This window comes from Periplaneta americana, chromosome 14 (assembly GCF_040183065.1).
Source record: "Periplaneta americana isolate PAMFEO1 chromosome 14, P.americana_PAMFEO1_priV1, whole genome shotgun sequence".
Lineage (NCBI taxonomy): Eukaryota > Metazoa > Arthropoda > Insecta > Blattodea > Blattidae > Periplaneta > Periplaneta americana.
In genome coordinates, this window is record NC_091130.1 from 47,460,464 (window position 1) to 47,479,874 (window position 19,411).

At 36.0% G+C, this 19,411-nt stretch overlaps 1 protein-coding gene across 1 annotated transcript in view; it reads left to right on the forward strand.

Moving 5' to 3' along the window:
• Positions 1-2,200: 2,200 nt before the first annotated feature.
• LOC138712997 (kalirin-like) overlaps positions 2,201-19,411 on the forward strand; it is a 30,327-nt gene continuing 13,116 nt past the window's right edge. Inside the window, exon 1 of the mRNA XM_069844678.1 lies at positions 2,201-2,639. The gene's annotated coding sequence lies outside the window, so the exon portion shown is untranslated. The remainder of the gene's footprint in view (positions 2,640-19,411) is intronic.

Genomic DNA, 19,411 nt, shown 5'->3' on the forward strand with positions numbered 1-19,411 from the left:
TGGAGTAATAATAATATTTCCCCCCCTGATAAACAACATCCTTCATTCCAGGTATAGGGCACTCCTATTTTTCCTTTAAGTTAGGGGAGAGTTGGGTAGTAGCGGACATCGGGTAATATCGGACACAGAGTTTCTTTCATCTACCACCAAATAATAGTACCTGAATGACATGGTTACGTTTTTGTGATGTCGCATATAGAAATGTAACCATGTCATTCAGGTACTATCATCTGGTGGTAGATCCGACTCCAAGGGGCTATATTTAATATAATTAAATATGTAAAAGGTATCCCCGTAACATGCCATGAAGGCACTTGGGGGGCATGGAGGTAGAGCCCCATGCTTTCCATGATCTCGGCACTAAAATGAGGTGGTGTGGTCGGCACCATGCTCTGACCGCCTTTTACCCCCGGGAAAGACCCGGTACTCAATTTTATAGAAGGCTGAGTGAACCTTGGGGCCGTTCTGAAAGTTTGGCAACGAGAAAAAATCCTGTCACCACCTGGGATCGAACCCCGGACCTTCCAGTCCGTAGCCAGCTGCTCTACCAACTGAGCTACCCGGCCGCCAATTAAATATGTACCAAACCTATATGCACATAGAATTATTCCAATTCAGAAACAACTAAGTAAACTAAAAGAACTTCAAAAGGAAATAACATTTCAATGGATACCTAGTCATTGTGGTATATCTGGAAACGAGAAAGTCGATAATATTGCAAAACAGGCAACATATTTGCAACCAAGACCTCTTCAAGTGATATCTCTATCCAATGCTTTTGCTTCAGTAAAGTCTCATTTTACAAACCTATGGATCAACAATTGGCTCTCTTCTGACAAAGGAGAAATTTTACAGTCTGTACAAAAGAAACCAAATGACCTGGAAATGTACAAAAACTTGCCCAGACATGTTCAAACATTTTCAACAAGAGCCAGAACAGGTCACATTGTCACTCAATTGTACCTACACCGATTTCACATTTCTGATAATCCTACTTGTCTGTGGTGTAATAATCATGATGAAGATCTGGAACACATTCTTCTACACTGTCCATCCACAAACCACAAAAGAAGTAAATTAAAATCATCAGTACCAGTTGCAGAAGAGACAGCCCTGCAATATATATTGACTACACCGCAACTCTGGCTACTAGCAACAGGCATCTACAGGGTGTTCCGAAACCATTCGTTCAAAATAATACAGGAGGTAGAGAACATCAAAACAGATATATTTTGTAATGGTATAGATGGTCCCTGAAGGCAATTTCTGATCCTAGGGATGATTTACACAGAAGGTAGTTTAGCATGCTAATTACATCAGTGGCATTCACAGGAACTGCTCGAATGCGCGACCATTAACCTGTATGCACGCAGTACATTGTCGGACCATTGACTGTCGTGTCCGCTCAAAGATACCTGGCATGTCCGTAATGACATCAGCAGCGACAGTAATTCTAGCGACAAGGTCTTCTTCTGTTTCCACAACGGTTTCATACACCAGCTGCTTCATATGCCCCCAGAGGAAGAAATCCAGACACGTGAGGTCAGGTGACCTGGGTGGCCAGGCCACGGGGCCACCTCGGCCGATCCATCGATTCCTTATCGAAATATATTTGTTTTCATGTTCTCTACCTTCTGTATTAATTTGAGCGAATAGTTTCGGAACACCCTGTATAATGAACACCGATCAAAATACCCCTCATTTCTCGTGAAAAACAACAACTGAATAGACTACAGTGGACTATAGTGGACTTTATGTTGTCAGCAAACAGCTGGATACATTAAGAAGATTGATTGATCTGGTGGTAGATGAAAGAAACGCACTGTCCGATATTACCCGATGTCCGATACTACCCAACTCTCCCCTATGTTTACATATGATTCAGCACTGAGTAGATTTGGCATTGTGGTCCAGTAGGTAATATTGTAACATATTACTAGCATCCCAATCATGTTCAAATGCATTTTGTACATAGTTTATTTCTTCTGCTCTTTTGATCCTTTATTTTTTGTTCTAATCACTCGTTTTTTTGTACACAATTTTATTTTGCAATGTTGCTTTGTAATTTTGTCCAGCCTTGCTTCATATCTCTGTTCTCACGGTAGTTGGGACTTGAGTTTTGTTGCATGTTCCTGCTTCAGTGTTTGTTTTTGATTTATTTTTTGTTTTTCTCATGCATTCATTTCTTTCTCAGCTCGGCCCCTGAGTTCAGTTCAGTGTGGAACCCCTCCTCGCTCAGGAAGACCATGTCACAGCCAGCACCCCAGACAGAGCATGAATCACCAGCAGGCGGTGACAAGGTGAATGGGAGGTTGCACAAACATCTGCACAAAGCTAGCACCATCCCTTGCAATGCGACATCATCTACACTTCCCGATGCTATCCCTTCAAAACAACACAACCATTGTGACAGATCCCCAGAGCCGAACGCTAGAATGCATAGCCCCACCAAAAACAAGTTGAATCTGTTTGAAGGCTTCAGGAACACATTGCGATCCAGGACCAAGAGCGATGTTCCGTTCTGTGGCACGAGTGAGTGCGACTGGAACTGCAAGTCCAATCTGGCAATTTCTGGTCCCGGCAGCGAAGACAATAAGAATTCCATGAGGAGGTGGTCAGAATCTGGCTCGCCCCATCTGGTAAGAAGGCAACTTCAGCACATGAACAGACAAAAATATGGCCGAAACCGTCCGTCCTCTAAACTAACAAACCGACGAAGCTTTTACCCATGAGAGCTCATAACCATTTGCTTCCACTTTGCTGTATATTTCTTAACACTTCTGCATGTGACTAACATCTGCTTGTTGTGCATGTGATTTTGACGTTTCTGTAACACTTCCTCAATTTGACTGTTTGGGTGCTATCGTAGGTCAGATTAAAGTTGGTGCTGAATCTATAAGAAGTAGTTTTCCTACAGTAATTTTACCACATAGAATTAACACCGAATGTTAGATGCCATGGAGAATGCAGTGAACTCTGATGATTGATTAGTCTTAGTGGTTACATCATAGAAGTTGCTTGCGTGCCTGAAATTGGTTCAGTAAATGGGCTCGAATAAGCCTGTGGATTCAGTTTTACTATCAGCCTGTGAACCTGGTGCCATGCTCAGAAGATTTGACGACATTTCGCGGGGTGGTGGTGCTTTTCTTCTCCTCATAGAAAGCTGGTAAGATGCAAAATAACTATTTTACTTACTATTGTGTATTTCAAGTTTTGTTTCAACATTTAATTCCTGTGAATAGTCGTGTATCTGCGATTTTATGCAGGATCTCATATATTACGCAGCATTGTAATCTGTAAATTACATACAAGTTGATGCGGATCCTTAAACTATTCCGTGATATACTTTTTTTTCGAATTCTCTTCCTAACTGGAGATTACAAAATTAATTTTAACTTTGTGTAACTAGCTAGCTTCAGTTTCTTAGATTTTAAACTGTGGAAATTATTTTTAGGTCTGAGGTGACCAAGTAGTGGCTCAAAGGAGTAAATGGTACTGAGCATTGGACTGAGGTTAATGCATTTAAGAAGGTGGGAAATGTGTTCTGGAAATAATGAGTGAAGCATGTTCAGTTTTTGTTCTGCAATTAATATTAAATGATTGAATGGCTTTTTATTGAGAACTATTCTCCTCGTTTTTTTATTTTACAGTAAAACCCCGATAAGACGCTGTTCAAGGGACCACGTGTAAACCGTGTATTAACTGGGACCATGTACTGGGCGGTTATACTAATTTTGACTTATATAAAGTATCCATTAACATTTTTGTTTATTGAAATACATTATTCATGAAAGGTAAATTCTGTATTACTCCATTATGTAATATTACTGTACTATACGTCAAAGACATTTTACAATATGTACTGTACTTAATTCTTTCGAAAAAGTCATTTATAGTTGTTTGCCGTGTGCGTGTTCTCCAAGTCATGTTTACCACACTTCACTTTCCTGTGCTTACATCCTCCCAACATCGCAGCTGCAACAATTGAGTCACGATTTTTTATTATCGACCTTAATGTCGATGATAGGATTCCTAATGAATCAGAGAGTTGTTCCTGATTAAGAGTACTGTTTTCATCATACTTTCGTAAGATTTCCAATTTTTCCGACACAGCGCTTTTCGTTTAACACTCTTTGTAATCACACTCACAGACACTTCAATAAACTAAAGGACAACAAACTGACCCACAAACATTTCCAGAATTTTATTACAGCCGAGTGAGGAATGTTGTTTGAGAGAGAGGGTTAGCAAGAGGGTGGGGTATTGTAACTGTATGTAGGCTTTAATCGTGCAGGTAAAGAGTCGAATAAGAGAACGTAACAAAGAGGTTGGGATATTGTATAGTATGAAGTGCGCAGGTAAAGGGCCGATAATCAGTACTTTTCAGGTTAATGGCACCAATGATTTCAGTGGCCAAAATGTTCCATTGCTGTTACAACACATTGCTTAATATTACGTCGAAAATATTCCACAAAAATTGTGTAATTATGCGAGACTTAGCGCAACAAATGTAGGGACCGGACAAAAAAAGCGTATTACATGGGATAGCGTAATAAGCGGGCGCATATTATCGAGGTTTTACTGTATATGACTTTATACCCTAGTAATGACAGTTTACCCCAATACTCCTGAATAACTACGTAAAAACAAATATTGCTGTACCGATAATGTATGTGGAAAATGGTTTAAAGAAACTTTACGTACACACACTCGTTGATATCTACAATGATACTAGTGATAGGGGAATCTATTGATCAGCATTTGCTTCACAAATTGAGTGTTATAGACTCCTATTTCTCTACAAATAAATTTCATCTTAATAAAACCTCCAATTTTTTTCATAGCAGTAGACCTGACCTATTGGGAGAATACCTACTTTCTGATTTCGAATTAAAAAAATTAATTGTAAGTAACTTAATTTTGCTGTCATCCACCACTCATTATCGTGTTATTTGATACTGAATTACTTTAGCAAGTTCGAAACATAGTTACAACAATGAAACGTTATTAATTAATTAATCAAGTGCTCAGAATATTGGATTTTCGCCATTTGAGGAACTTGGTATCAAAGTTAGACAACTCCACTTTTGCTTTTTTTACAGGAGAGGCAAAAAACTATATTCTTGGAAACCAATGTCACCGTTATACGTACATTTTTTTTTTTTAATTCTCATGGGTCATAGAAACATTTTTTCAATCTCAAAATGTGATCAAATTAATATTCAGATCGCAATTTAATTTAAAAAAATGGAGTTGTCCATCTCTGAAACTAAATCATGGAGTTATCTGTTTTTGAAACCAAATGAAGCCATGTTTGAAGTGGAGTTGTCTTTTTTTGAAACCAAACAAACCTATACTTAAAGCGAAATTGTCTATTTTTGAATCTAAGTCTCTTCTAACTTAGTTTCAAAGCAAATTTACGTAAAACAGTACTTATTCATCCACAAACCGATTATATAAACAATCAGCCATGCGTATTGGGAAAAGGTGGTACGAATGTGGGCTTCTCATTGGCTACTGAAGGAATTGTCCCAATTTGAAACCAAGCCACAGTGGAGTTGTCTACATTTTGATTCTAAACCACACAATTAAGTGCTATTTTCGCTCTGTTCTGTCCGTTTTTGAACCTAAACAGTCGCAGAATCACATTCAGCATACAAAATTCTATGAGAAACAATCGATATCTCGAAATCGCAAAAAATGGAGTTGTCTAACTTTGATACTGTGCTCCTCATTTGTTTTCTAATATGCCAATAAATGTCTGTGATGTTATTAACACTTTGTCTGAAATATTGGTAGCTTTGAAGTTCAGTATATGCTGCAAGCTCATAGTTGAATCCTGTTCCCTGCAGACAATACGTTTTGGTGATCTATAAATTCTAATTCTGATGAGATGCGCTGCGAAACAGTCATGTCCAGTTGCTAGTCTGAAGATAGCCACTGCTATGCTTCTTGGAGATTTAGAAATCAAATGTTTGTTATTTAATATTGTTCGTTAATATTTTTCCTTTATTAATAATTTGGGGAATAATACGAAATGCCAGAATGAAATCTTCTTTGGTTTGTGGTCCCTTTCTTTGACATGACATATGAATTTTCATTTGCTTCTAATCTACAATGAGGAAAGTATCCATTGTAAAGCAACTATTCTTGTGTATATTTGGAACGCTATCTATAAATGAATTAATTTTATAAAATAAATATAGATAAAAGTAAAATAAACGAGATAAGCTACTGTGTGACTTAAGTCACAGTAATGCTTCAGTAAAATATGACATTTCAAAATGTATTAACAATTCTAGAGGACTAAAGGCCCGCTACCACTTAGCAAAATCAAACCGAATCGAATCGAAACGAAAAGTCTGCTGCCACTCACATCTAGTGGAATCAAACCAAACAGTAATTTTGTGTTTTGAATTTTATCATACAAAAGAGAAATTATTCTGCACAAGATTTATTAATTTTTCTTCGTTCATATTACATTGTGATTTTTGTATATGTACTATTTCAGTAATAACTTTCAATAATAAACAAATTAAGCCGCCAAGAATGGATGTGATTCATTTGTTTTTTCACGAAGGCTTCACGAGAACTTGCGATCATACCCAAAACAAGAAATTCTATTCCGGCAGTGGAATAAATATTCTAATTCCTGAATTCTGTTCTGTTCGATTTGATCCGATGCACCACTTTCTGCTATCTTCCATTTAAATACATTGTGAAGAGAAATTCTGTTCGATTCGATTCCGCCAAGTGGGAGCGGGCCTTAAGAAATGTTTCTTATAGTGGTCCCATCCTGGATATCCGAAAGTGGGACTTTCTCGGAATTTTTCATTATAAAAACATTCATGCATGTTTTGTAACCATTCAGCATTACCCAGGGTGCACCGTGTGGAGATAGTTTACATTACACTCCATCTGTGGTCCTACTGAGCAATCTCCAGTGAAAGCTGCATTGTTTCTAAATACTAGAAGGCTCGATTACTAATGGGTTCATCACTAAAATCCATTTTGGCTCAAATAGTATTGTTTCTTACTGTGATCCACCTGACCGGAGTTTATTTCTAGAGAGGGTGGGAAATGGAGAATTCTCTTTCACAAGAACCTGACGTGTAACCCTGTCTCTCATGTTTTGGATTTGTTTTGTGTTGTATTAAGATGTAGCCTTGTGCCGTGTTGACTACATAAAAAAGGAATCCCACATCTTGTGAATGTCTTTGTGCTGATTCAGAATTCTCACAAAATTGAGGGTGGAAAGGACTAAAGATTTCAATTTTTCGAAATAAAAATACTTCCATCTGATTTTATTTCTAATGACAGTACATATAACTATTATTCAAGTGTAAAAAATACCATTCGATATTCATTAGACCTTTTTACTTTCATATATGTTTCATTAACAGTTTTCTGCAGTTACGAAGTTTTTATATTCACAAAAATGAACGCGATTTTTAATGGTGCATACTGATGTCTTACAATCATTCTCGTCTACTTTCTGAATTGTACCTATATCACAATCGCTGCATACGTAATTTTCGTTCGGTTCTCTGTTGAGATTAAATAAACACTTTCATCTCCTTTGGACTACCATAAAAAAAAATTTAACTTTACACCCACTTGCTGGAATTTTAAATTTCTTAGTAACTACTAAGTTTAGAATGGACTTAAAAAACAAAACATTAGTCACAAGAAAGTGCACAGAAAATCACAAGACTATTTAAATTATCTTGGCATCAGATAGATTTAAGGGGTTAGGTACAGCTTACAGCAGTAAAATTTTTGGAAATATTAAACATTTTTTCCTCCATTATTGTATCTTGTACAATAATGAAAATTGGTATGTGTAAAACACAGTCCTTCTGCTATATAAAAAAATATTTTTCGATTAAAAAAAAATGTTTTTTTTTTTTTTCAAAATTAAAGATGGTGGCAATTTACTGTGCAATGATGAAGCATTATAACTCATAAACTTGTTAAATTTTTCATGTTTCCTCTCTTTTATTTTATTGCTAAAACTCATGTTTACAATATCATGCTCTTTCAACTATATTCCGTAATAAATACTTTTTTTTTTATTTTGTGTTAGAAGAAAATATTGATGTTTGACCATTTTTTAAATGAATTTATTTTTTTATCAGACAATCTATCAAAGGTAGAGAAGTGATCTTGCATCATATTGTAGATATGACATGTATAAATACACACAAAAAATTTCATCATATAATGTTGGATAGTTTTTGAGTTATGTGGGAAATGCACAATGGACTGAATTTAAAAAAAATAAATAAATAAATAAAATAAATCGCAAAAATATTTTTTTCATGTAGCAGGACAGTGTTTTACACTTACGAATTTTAATTATTGTACAAGATACAGTAATGGAGGAAAAAAATGTTGAATATTTCCAAAATTTTGCTGCTGCAAGCTGTACCTAACCCCTTAAGTCCATAAAAATTCATAATATCGATTATTCATTTCTTTCGATTAACTGTTTAATATATTCTGTCTATTAAAACGGATAATAGAGGTTATACTGTAATAGAAGTCACATTGATTGTAAGGTTTGTAACTGTTATGGTAAATTTTATTAGACCTTCTTCAGGGTATAATATTGTGGACATACGGATAATATGTTTCGAACAATTTTATTAAATTTAAGTAATATAAAAATAAAATAAAAATTCGGTTTAGAGCATAAGCTACAGATCCTTTTCAAATCACACATTGGAAACCATTGTCTTGTACCGTACTGTATTGAAAACGAGGTTCTTAAATATTTTGGAAATCAGGTAGTTTTTTAACACAAAAATTCAAATAATTTGCAAGTTTCGTTGCATGGTGTGTGGAATCTTGACTAAACTGAAAATAATCCTAGAATATATATGGAATGTCCCTTTCCCACTTCTTTTTCTCCCATTCATCCATATATTTTCACTCTCTCTTTCTTTCTCCTATTCTTGGTTTTTATTCAGAATTAAGTTTATCAGTCTTGAATTATGCTGCTGTTTATTTACAAAAACTAATATCATTAACAATTTCGTTTGTGCACTGCGATGAAGTTTTTGCACTTAATGGATGATGTTACTTTAGTTTATTCAAGGTCTAGTTTTATTGAATTTTGTTTTTAAGTAAAAGATTTCTCGTATTTTATACCGTTAAAATAATATCAAGGAAAGTTGTTAAATAATTTTGTTGTGTGTTACTATTGTATTTTATCTTGAAATTTGCATACGGAGGTAAGAACAAATATGATATATAATTGCCAGCTTTAACAAGTAATTCATTTTGCAGAATTTTATGCTCATTGACAAAGCACTCTTAAATAGGTATATTAACATTTCTATGTTATTCAACATTAAAAATATAGGTAAATGAGGACATTGGTTATTTCATATTCCAAAGTGGGTAAAGATGTCGAAGATTGAAAAATTATATTAAATAAAGTATAATATTTATTGGTGGCGTCTTCGTTACGTAATTTAGTAAAATTAAATATATACCAGTGACGTTTACTCAAATGAACCTAGTGAAGCACCACTTCACTCTTAAATTTACAAATCACGTTTTGTTATAATTATATTTTCACATAAGATTTGATAACTTTCAATATGAATGTTAAATTTGGACTTCCTATTTCTAACCAAGTCTCCAGATTCTTTTCTGGCTTTGTTCCTTCGCCACTGACTGCCACCACCAGAGAGTCTTCAGCCAGAGGCTTTAAGGGTTATCTCAACCCTGTTCACGTTGTGTCTTATTCTGAGTGAATCTCTGTAAGAAGGAGATGCACGTTTACACCCTATGCTATTTGTTTATGAAATACGTGTTTCGAGGCTAGGGGTGAATCTCTAAGCCAGATATATTTTTAGTGCAGTCAAACCGTCTGTAGCCTCGAAAAATATCTGATTGTAAACTGAAAGATATTGAAAGAAATGTATGGGTTAAATCATAGTAAGACAATTAAATTATTTAGTTTATTTAGGTTAATTAGTTCATTTATGATAGTACATTAATATAATCTTCATCTTACGATGTTTGGTGACGTATACACGTCCGTTGATGTGACATATTAATGAATTTAAATACTATTATAGTCACAATCATGCCATGGTATGAAAGAAAAATTTCACAACCTCGAGCGGGAATCGAACCTGCGACTTCCTGTTCTCCGGCCAGGCGCTCTACCACTGAGCTATCGAGTTCGTCTCACGCCAAAGGCTTGGAATTATCCTTTCATACTGGCGACTCTGTTATAGAGTACTGTCCATAAAGAGTGCCTGACCAGAGAACAGGAAGTCACAGGTTCGATTCCCGCTCGAGGTTGTGAAATTTTTCTTTCATACCATGGCATGATTGTGACTATAATAGTATTTAAATTCTTAAATTCATACATTAATAAATTTTAGCTAAGTTATACCCATATTATTATTGGCAAAAGATAATTTTAACGACGAATAAATCCAGTTAATGATATTAACACCATTCTCATGGTGGACTAAAAATGACAAAACTGATGTAATTATTGTTAACAGGAGGATCAGGACTTAATCTTAACATGTCAATGCAAAAAGTAGAAAAGAAAGTAATTGATTAACTAGCGGACTTACTCGTTTTAATTATGTAAATTTGTGCAGCTTACAGCTGTTTCGGTGCTTATCACACCATCCTCAGAGCTTACTAGATCTCGGCGTCATCTCGAACTTCTCTGCCTGTTATGTGGGTGCATTTGATTGTTGAAAGGTTTTGAATAGTAGAGTCAAATAGTGTGTGTGTACTGAAATTGATCTGTGTGTTGAGAATTTGATCGCACAGCATTGCTTGGTTTTCCCACTATAGAGAACAGTGTATTGCCCACCCGCCTGCCAGACCAGGGTTGCGTCTTAAGTTGCAGGCACTGTATATTTATTTCATTAATGTTGACTCTTCATAATTCATAAATATTTCCCCTCTAGCCTACATTGCTGTACTTTGTTGGTTTCTTACTCTGTCAGGTATTGTCATAATTTTTGTTTTCATTGTTCTGAAGCTATTTAAAATTTCAAACAAAATTCCATTTTTAACCAGAGACTAGAATACTGTTAGATTTGGGCTTTTACAGTGATTACAAAGAAAAAATTGATTTCAAAATGCCATTTTTTTACTCTTCCCCCCTTAAAAAAAATAGAATCATAGGACTTTAAATTAAGACTAGATGGGAATCACTTCACTCGTGTATCCTTACTTAGGCCTATGTCATATAAACGATAGGACTACATTTTTAATGAATGAAGTTTAGAATATGGCACCTTAAATATTGACTTTGTATTCTGAAAGTCCTCTTTTCGATTCTCAATGTTAGCTATATTGACCGAGGTTTTTCGTGATTTTCTTCAACTCTCACATCATTTAGACGTAACAATTATCTTTTAACAGATCCCTTAATATTTAGTTTAAGACCAGCCTCATGGTCTAGCGGTCAGAGCTTCTGGCTATAGTTCATGAGGTCCTGGGTTTGATTCCCGGTTAAAACAGGAATTTTTCCTTAAAGGGGATTATTCCTATGTTCGTCCATGGTCTGGAATTTAGATTAAGTTTAGATTTAAGACCTCTCCTAGCAGCACATAATCATAATCATCCTATTATATCATTGGAGTAATGTAACTCCGCCTTCCAGGCGCCCCAACCTCAGAAGTGGATTACAACTAAGCCACTGCCAGGAGAGAAGACCAGAAATGTCGAGAAGATAACCTGGTGGTATTGGTTAAAAAAAAAATTACAGTTTAATAATCATTTCATCCATAGGATGTTGAATAACTTTTGTGTATATTATACGGTATATTCCACTTCCTAGATAATAATGCCTCTCGCAATCTCAATTCGTACTTACTGCTTCATCTTAATTTTCTTTTTCCTTTTGGAAATTTTTTTGAAATTATTTCTGTTTCTGAGTCCGTAATTTTTAATACATTCTACTTAAGGTTCAGAAGTGAACATCTGGGGGTTCTTCTCATATTTAATCTTGTCATTGTCAACATTTGTTCATCTTGATGAGAAACTTTTGTATTGAAAATTAACTTAAATGAAAGAATAAGTGTAATTATTTTCACAAAATTGTCTTGTCTGTGGGTAAATATTTTCTGCATTAATTCATCACACCTTGAAAGAATTCCTGCTGGTGTATGTAGGTAAAATGTACCTTTTGAGTCAGATATGAACCATGTATAGAATTAAAAATGGAAATATGGATGATGTTTGATATTCAGTTATTCAACGACATTGTATCACTTGCGAGATTATCTGCCATTGATGGAATTGGGGATAGCGAGATGGTATTTGATGAATGAGTTCGAGAATTCGCCTTGAATTACCTGACATTCGCCTTACAGTTGAGGAAAATCTAGGAAAAGCCCAACTGGCTAATCAGTCCAAGTGGGATGCCTGAGAGCAATCTTTGATCACGAGTTTAACTGTCTGCCTTCTGAGCTACAGCAGTGGCCTAGTTGATGCCTATAAAACTGGAATGTGATACAACATTTTCACATTTTACATCATTTGGAATCTTGTGGATTTCAATATTGTTAACAAAGTTCGAGAGACTCTACTTTATTTATACAAGAACTGATTTTCATATAATGTGCATCCAGATTTTCTGTTTTTTTTTTTTTTCATGAGATTTATTGTAAGCATAATGAATTAATGAAGTATTGCATCATTTGTTACTGGTTATTACAACCCTAATTTTATGTTTATTTATTTATGTACTTATAGCCGCTCAAATCAGACAGTTTTTAGCCTCTTCAGAGACTCCTGTATTCAGCTGCGTTTTGATAACCTCTTACTCTCCACTTGGACTTTCCATCGCAATCGTAGCCCACCAAGTGGCTTTCTTACCTCTTAGATAATTCTCAATCATTCTTTGGAGGAAAAATGAGTCATCTCGATATAGACCATTACCAAAACACTCTAGTCTTTGGATTTCACCAAAACCACTACTTCTGGATCTTTACAGAGTTCATAAGTCTATAATTTTTAGAATTCTTCAAGAATCATATTTTAGACCGAAGCTGAAAATCTTTCCCAACACTTTATTTTTCGAAAATTGAAATTTATTTGGCCTATTTGTTTGCCTCCAACTTTATGCTGACTGATAGCTCAGTTGAGTGAAGATGACTGCGAACTTAGGTTCAAATTCCGATGATGATGATGATGATGAAGTCGTATTTGTGGTGGATAAAGCCAAGGTTCCTGAGGATTTTCTCCTTATCTCATTTCTCTCCATCATTCAACAGTCACTCTCCATTTCAATATTCATAGGGTGACCAGACGTCCTCTTTTATCTGGACATGTCCTCCTTTTTAGGCCTTTGTCCGGGTTCTAGGCGGATTTTTAAAACATCAAGAAATGTCCTCCTTTTCGTAACAAGTATTCCTGATATTTTGAAATTATCTCGTTTGACGCCTTTTCAAGTAATTTACCTGTAGGTGGCAACAGCATTGACGGAATATACTCTTTGCCAACGTTCATAACTCCCTTTGCTCCTCCTTGTTATGATCGTTGCTCAGAGGTAGCTGAGAAATCGAGGTGCGAATGTATGTAAATAGCTATTTTCTGTTCTCTTTAATAATTTTATTATAGTTCCCTTGATTTTCATATGTAGCTAACTGTAAAATAATAATTATTTTTTCATAATTATTTTATAATAAAATAGATAATGACGTAATTTAAAGTATAATATAGGCTTAAGCCTAAATCTAAGTACATATTTTCTGTCCTCTTTTTTTCGAACAATGTCCTCGTTTTTTAAGATTTGTGTCCTCATTTTTATCGATGTGAATCTGGTCACCCTAAATATTCATAATTATCATTGGAATAGCATCTAATAACATGATGCAGCATAATGCAGTGTTGTGACTGATGTACACATGGCATTTGTCAGAGTAGGCTTAGTAGGCTAGTAATTTATTTTATTGGGTTATTTTACGACGCTGTATCAATATCTCTGATTATTTAGCGCCTGAATGAAATGAAGGTGATAATGCCAGTGAAACGAGTCCGGGGTCCAGCACCGAAAGTTACCCAGCATTTGCTCGTATTGGGTTGAGGGAAAACCCCGGAAAAAACCTCAACCAGGTAATTTGCCCCGACCGGGATTCGAACCCAGGCCACCTGGTTTCGCAGCCAGACGCGCTGACCGTTACTCCACAGGTGTGGACGGCTAGTAATTGGGGAGTGAAAGGGTGCTCTCGTGAGACTTCACTGGACTTTGAGCCTACATGGCTGATTCAACAGATGGCACCACATAGCTGAGTCGTGATACCTACAGGAAAGCGACTATTCGAACTTAATCATTCCCACAAAAAGGAGTGGTAAGCACAATAAGCCTCAGGCATGATGCATGCCTTCAAGCCTCCCATCCATATAAAGGTACCGATAAAGAAAAATAGTGCTGAATATAAAAGTAGAGATAAAACTATTGTTTAATGCCAATTCAATTTTGTTTTTCTAAAGAGGAGTTTTAAATTTAGAATTTCGTAAAATCTGTAACTCAACATTATTTTATTTCCATTAATTTTATGTACAGTTGTTAAATGTGATATTTATGATAAATTTATGCAGCCGACTGAACATAACACATTTTATAGAAAAGCTCTGTTATTGTTATTACATTTATTAACACAGTACGTATATAATATTATTATTGAATTTGGTATTCTCAAGAAACTAGTTCGTTTAATTAAAGTGTGTCTCAGTAAAAAACGTACAGCAGAGTCCATATAGGCCAGATGCTTTTCTAATTCACTGCAGGCTAAAGCAAGGAGATGCGTTATCACCTTACTTTTTAGATTTGCTCTAGAATATGCCATTAGGAAAGTCCAGGATAACAGAGAGGGTTTAGAATTGAATGGGTTACCGGTACATCAGCTCCTTGTTTTGTTTATGCAGATGACGTGACTATGTTAGGAGAAAATCCACAAACTATTAGGGAAAACACGGGAATTTTACTTGAAGCAAGTAAAGGGATAGGTTTGGAAATAGATCCCGAAAAAACAAAGTATATGATTGTCTCGTGACCAGAACATAGTACGAAATGGAAATATAAAAATTGGAAGTTTGTCCTTTGAAGAGGTGAAAAAATTGAAATATCTTGGAGCAACAGTAACAAATAATATAAATGATACTTGGGAGGAAATTAGACACAGAATAATTATGGGAAATGCATGTTATTATTCGGTTGAGAAGTTTTTATCATCCAGTCTGCTCCCAAAAAAAATCTGAAAGATAAAATTAGAAAACAATTATATTACCCTACCAATTGTTCTTTATGGTTGAGAAACTTGGACTCTCACTTTGAGAGAGGAACAGAAGTTAAGGATATTTGAGAATAAGGTGCTTAGGAAAATATTTGGGGCTAAGAGGGATGAAGTTACAGGAGAATGGAGAAAATTACACAACACAGAACTGCATGCATTTTATTCTTCACCTGACATAATTAGGAACATTAAATCCAGACGTTTGAGATTGGCAGGGCATATAGCACGTATGGGCGAATTCAGAAATGCCTATAGAGTGTTAGTTGTGAGGCTGGAGGGAATAAGACCTTTGGGGAGGCCGAGATGTGGATGGGAGGATAATATTAAAATGAATTTGAGGTAGGTGGGATATGATGGTAGGGACTGGATTAATCTTGCTTAGGATAGCGACCGATGGCGGGCTTATGTGAGGGCAGTAATGAATCTCCAGGTTCCTTAAAAGTAAGTACATAATTGAAGTGCGTAATTATTTACAAGGGAAATCTTCCGCAACTTCAGATCGAACCCGTCTCTCCTTGGAAATTTGCGCAGAGGTACATATTACAAAGGAAAAGTGATGAACAAAACCAAACTGCCAATTCAAACTGCAGGACACAAAAAATTGATTTAAAATTGTGTGAAATGTTTTGTTCTGCGAATATACGTACAATATGACCTCTCTACTTGTTGATTAATAAATCACACCTGGTGCTACAGTTTTTGTGCAACTTGTAAATTACAATTCAACTAATTCAATACAGGAGCTATGTTTGATACACATTTTTCGAGCATGATGAAGTTCGGTCTGCAGGAAGAGGCCTGTCGTGTTTGTTCCACCTTGTTTTAAAAATATTAGCTGTCCTACACTCCCAGCCTTTCATGCTTTAACCGCTTAAGAATTTTAGCACAGATGTTTTTCATATGAAATAAGACGAAGTTTGTAATGTCTTGGTTGCCTCTCTCATGTTCGAACATTGCAGGACACTAATACACAATTGGTTTTAAAATTCTATTGAAGTAAGTATCTTTCATAGGTTAGGTTATACTGACATATTGTAAATTGTGTTTTATTATTATCAATATACAAAAATTGTGTACCGGTATTCTCCTGAAAGTGAGTGATCTCGTATTCAGGGGAGGATTCAATACGCAATAAAATTACGTAGATAAATTAATAACATACTCGTATTAGGTTTATATTAATTATTTGTAAGTACAGTATTTAAGGTGTTAGTGTTGAAAGCACGACCATTCTACAACACATGCCCGACTGATGGCCTCGTTTTGCTGTCCATTTACGACATTGCTGACGTAGAATCAATAAGGAGGAAATATGTGGAACATTTGCAGGGTTTCCATATTAAAACAAAGGCATTACAGTAAGTTGTAATAATACAAGGTGATCCATTTGGGTATGGATAAAATAAAAACACCGTAAAACATTTACTACTGAACTTTATTTGCTGGAACTTTGTGCATACAACACTGAAAGATGGGAGATTTCTCAGAGCTCAACATGACCTCCATTGCGCACCCTGCACAACTCATAACGGTGATGCAATTCAGCCCATGTCCGTTACAACGTAAGAGGGGTGATTTGTTGAAAAGCTTGAGTAATTTTTACCCTCAGATCATCAATGTTCCTAGGTTTTTGTGAATAGACAATGTCTTTAACAAAACCCCACACGAAGAAGTCAGGAGGAGTTAGATCTGAGGAGTTTGGGGGCCAAGCCAAGAGATAGGTGCTTCTCGTACTGGGTTTTTCTTGGGATCTCCTGCATGTTTTTTTTTTAACACAGAACCTGTTTCTACAAATGTTCGATACCACAACATTATGGAATCATATTTAGGTACATTACGCACACCATACTCACATCGAAATTCCTTTTGAACTCTTTTAACACTCTCAAATTTAACACATTGTGCCCGCTGTTGATTTGTAGTACCGGTAGCCATTTTAATCATGTACGATTTTCATTTGTCCTTTCAGATTATGCATTGTTGATTGTCATATATGGAAACTTTCGTCTTTTAATCATAATATAACCAGAAAGAAATTTTTCCTGCTATCATAATAGCTTTATAATAATAAATTAATTTTATCCATACCCAGACGGATCAGACTGTAGAACCTTCACCCTTTATTAGCTACACATCTTAATCACCTCTTCTGGTATGGTAGATATACCAGTACACTACTCCCGTTTGCATTTAAGATACGTTTGCGGAATTGAATAAAAATATATGGGATTGTATAACTTCGTGTAAACAAGGGGCAGGTGACTCGTCTGATAATGTCTCTAAACTGTTAAAAAAAATTATCTTTTCTCGTTAGAGATTTGATATTTCTATGGCATACATAGGCTGACAAGGGTTAATGTATTGTGCGGTTTTATTTCGAAATTGTTTTAATTATTTTTTTTTTAATAGTGCGCAGTAGTGTGTAGTATATGCATTAGTTATAGAAGATTTATTTTCTTTAATTCTCAGTTTCTCATGAATAAATGGAAACTTACGTGGTACATTAATTAAGTTCTGAGACTGAGGGCATAATGGCGGTGTGGTGCACTAGAATGGATAGGTGGCGCCGTGATATGGTACCTTGTCAGTTAGTCTCTCGTCCCAGCATCATACAGTTACGTGCATATAGTGTAAGCAGAACTACGGTCATTGTTGTGACGGTGATTTGAATGCGCGCGTCGGAACTCGAGTATGTTGCAGTTTGAGCAACGGGCAAACATCACGTTCTGTCAGAAATTAGGCGAAACTGCTATAACCGATCATAACTGGAGACGAAACATGGTGTTTCCTTTACGATCCGCAACTGAAGCGACAATCCGCCACCTGGAAAACGCCATTATTTCCACGACAGAAAAATCCGCAACAAGACAGGTCAAAAGGCAAGGTGATGCTTTAAGTTTTTTTTTTTATTCAAATGGAATTGTTCACATAGAATTCATCCCACAAGGTGCAACTGTAGACAAGATCCTCTACAAAGAGATTCTTGGCCGTTTACGTAATTCAATTCGTCGTAAGCGTCCTAGCTTTGGCATAGGAAGAATTGGCTGTTGCTACGCGACAACGCCCCTGCACATCGCTCCATCCTTGTCCAAGAGGAACTTGCAAGGCAACAGGTCGCTGTTTTGCCACACCCTCCGTACTCAGCTGATCTCGCACCATGCGATTTTTTTTCTCTTTCTCCTCATGAAATCAATCCTACGTGGGCGTAATTTTTATGCGGCCGAAAAGGTCATGACTGCCACAAGAGAAGCCATACGGCGTCTTCCTGCCAACATCTTTCAGCAGTGCTTCCAACAGCTACACCAACGTTGGCAAACGTGCATAGCGGCCAACGGCGACTATATTGAGGGAGGATGTCGATCTGTTTAAGTGTACGCCGTATCACGCGGCATCTTCTGAGACATCCAGATTCTTGTGGGTGCCTACCCTTTAGGCGTCAGTGTCAGAACTTAATGACTGTACCACGTATAAGTGGATGTGTTATATATTTTTGGTTCTAAATTTCATTTTTGTGTTTGCTAAACGTGCAATAGAATTCTTGTCTGGGTTGAAAACAAAAATTGTCGGTTAGTTCTCTCACTTTCTCGCGTAATAAAAATGATTATTAGTACCGGTACATTTACACACACTATTACAAAAGTAGTACCGTAATGCATTCTTTACATTTAATTTTTATATCAAACATCATTATATACTCCAAGTCTGTGAAGAAATGTGAATTCAAAGTGTACGTAGAATGAATATGGAAGAAATAAATTAATATGGTTGGCACACTTCCTTTTACACAATATAGGCCTAGTTATGGTATTAATCTTTCCTGCCTAAGTGTTATTCTGAGGATTTAATTTTGTAAGTGAGCTTATTTTTAATTATGCAAACATTTAAAAATGTGTGGCTTCTACGATTATTGTGTTACTAAATTATTTCACTTACTTACTTTGCTTATCTTAGTTAATTTCTTTACTCACTTTAGTTACCGGTACTTACTTTAGTTGTGGTACTTCCATGGTGCTTCGAAGCTCAGGAAATATTGGCCTCATCACAAGTGTTCTCTATTCTGTGTTCTCTTCATTTCCTCCTACGCTTTCCAGGTTCAGACGAACTTGATCACTCCATCTGATCTT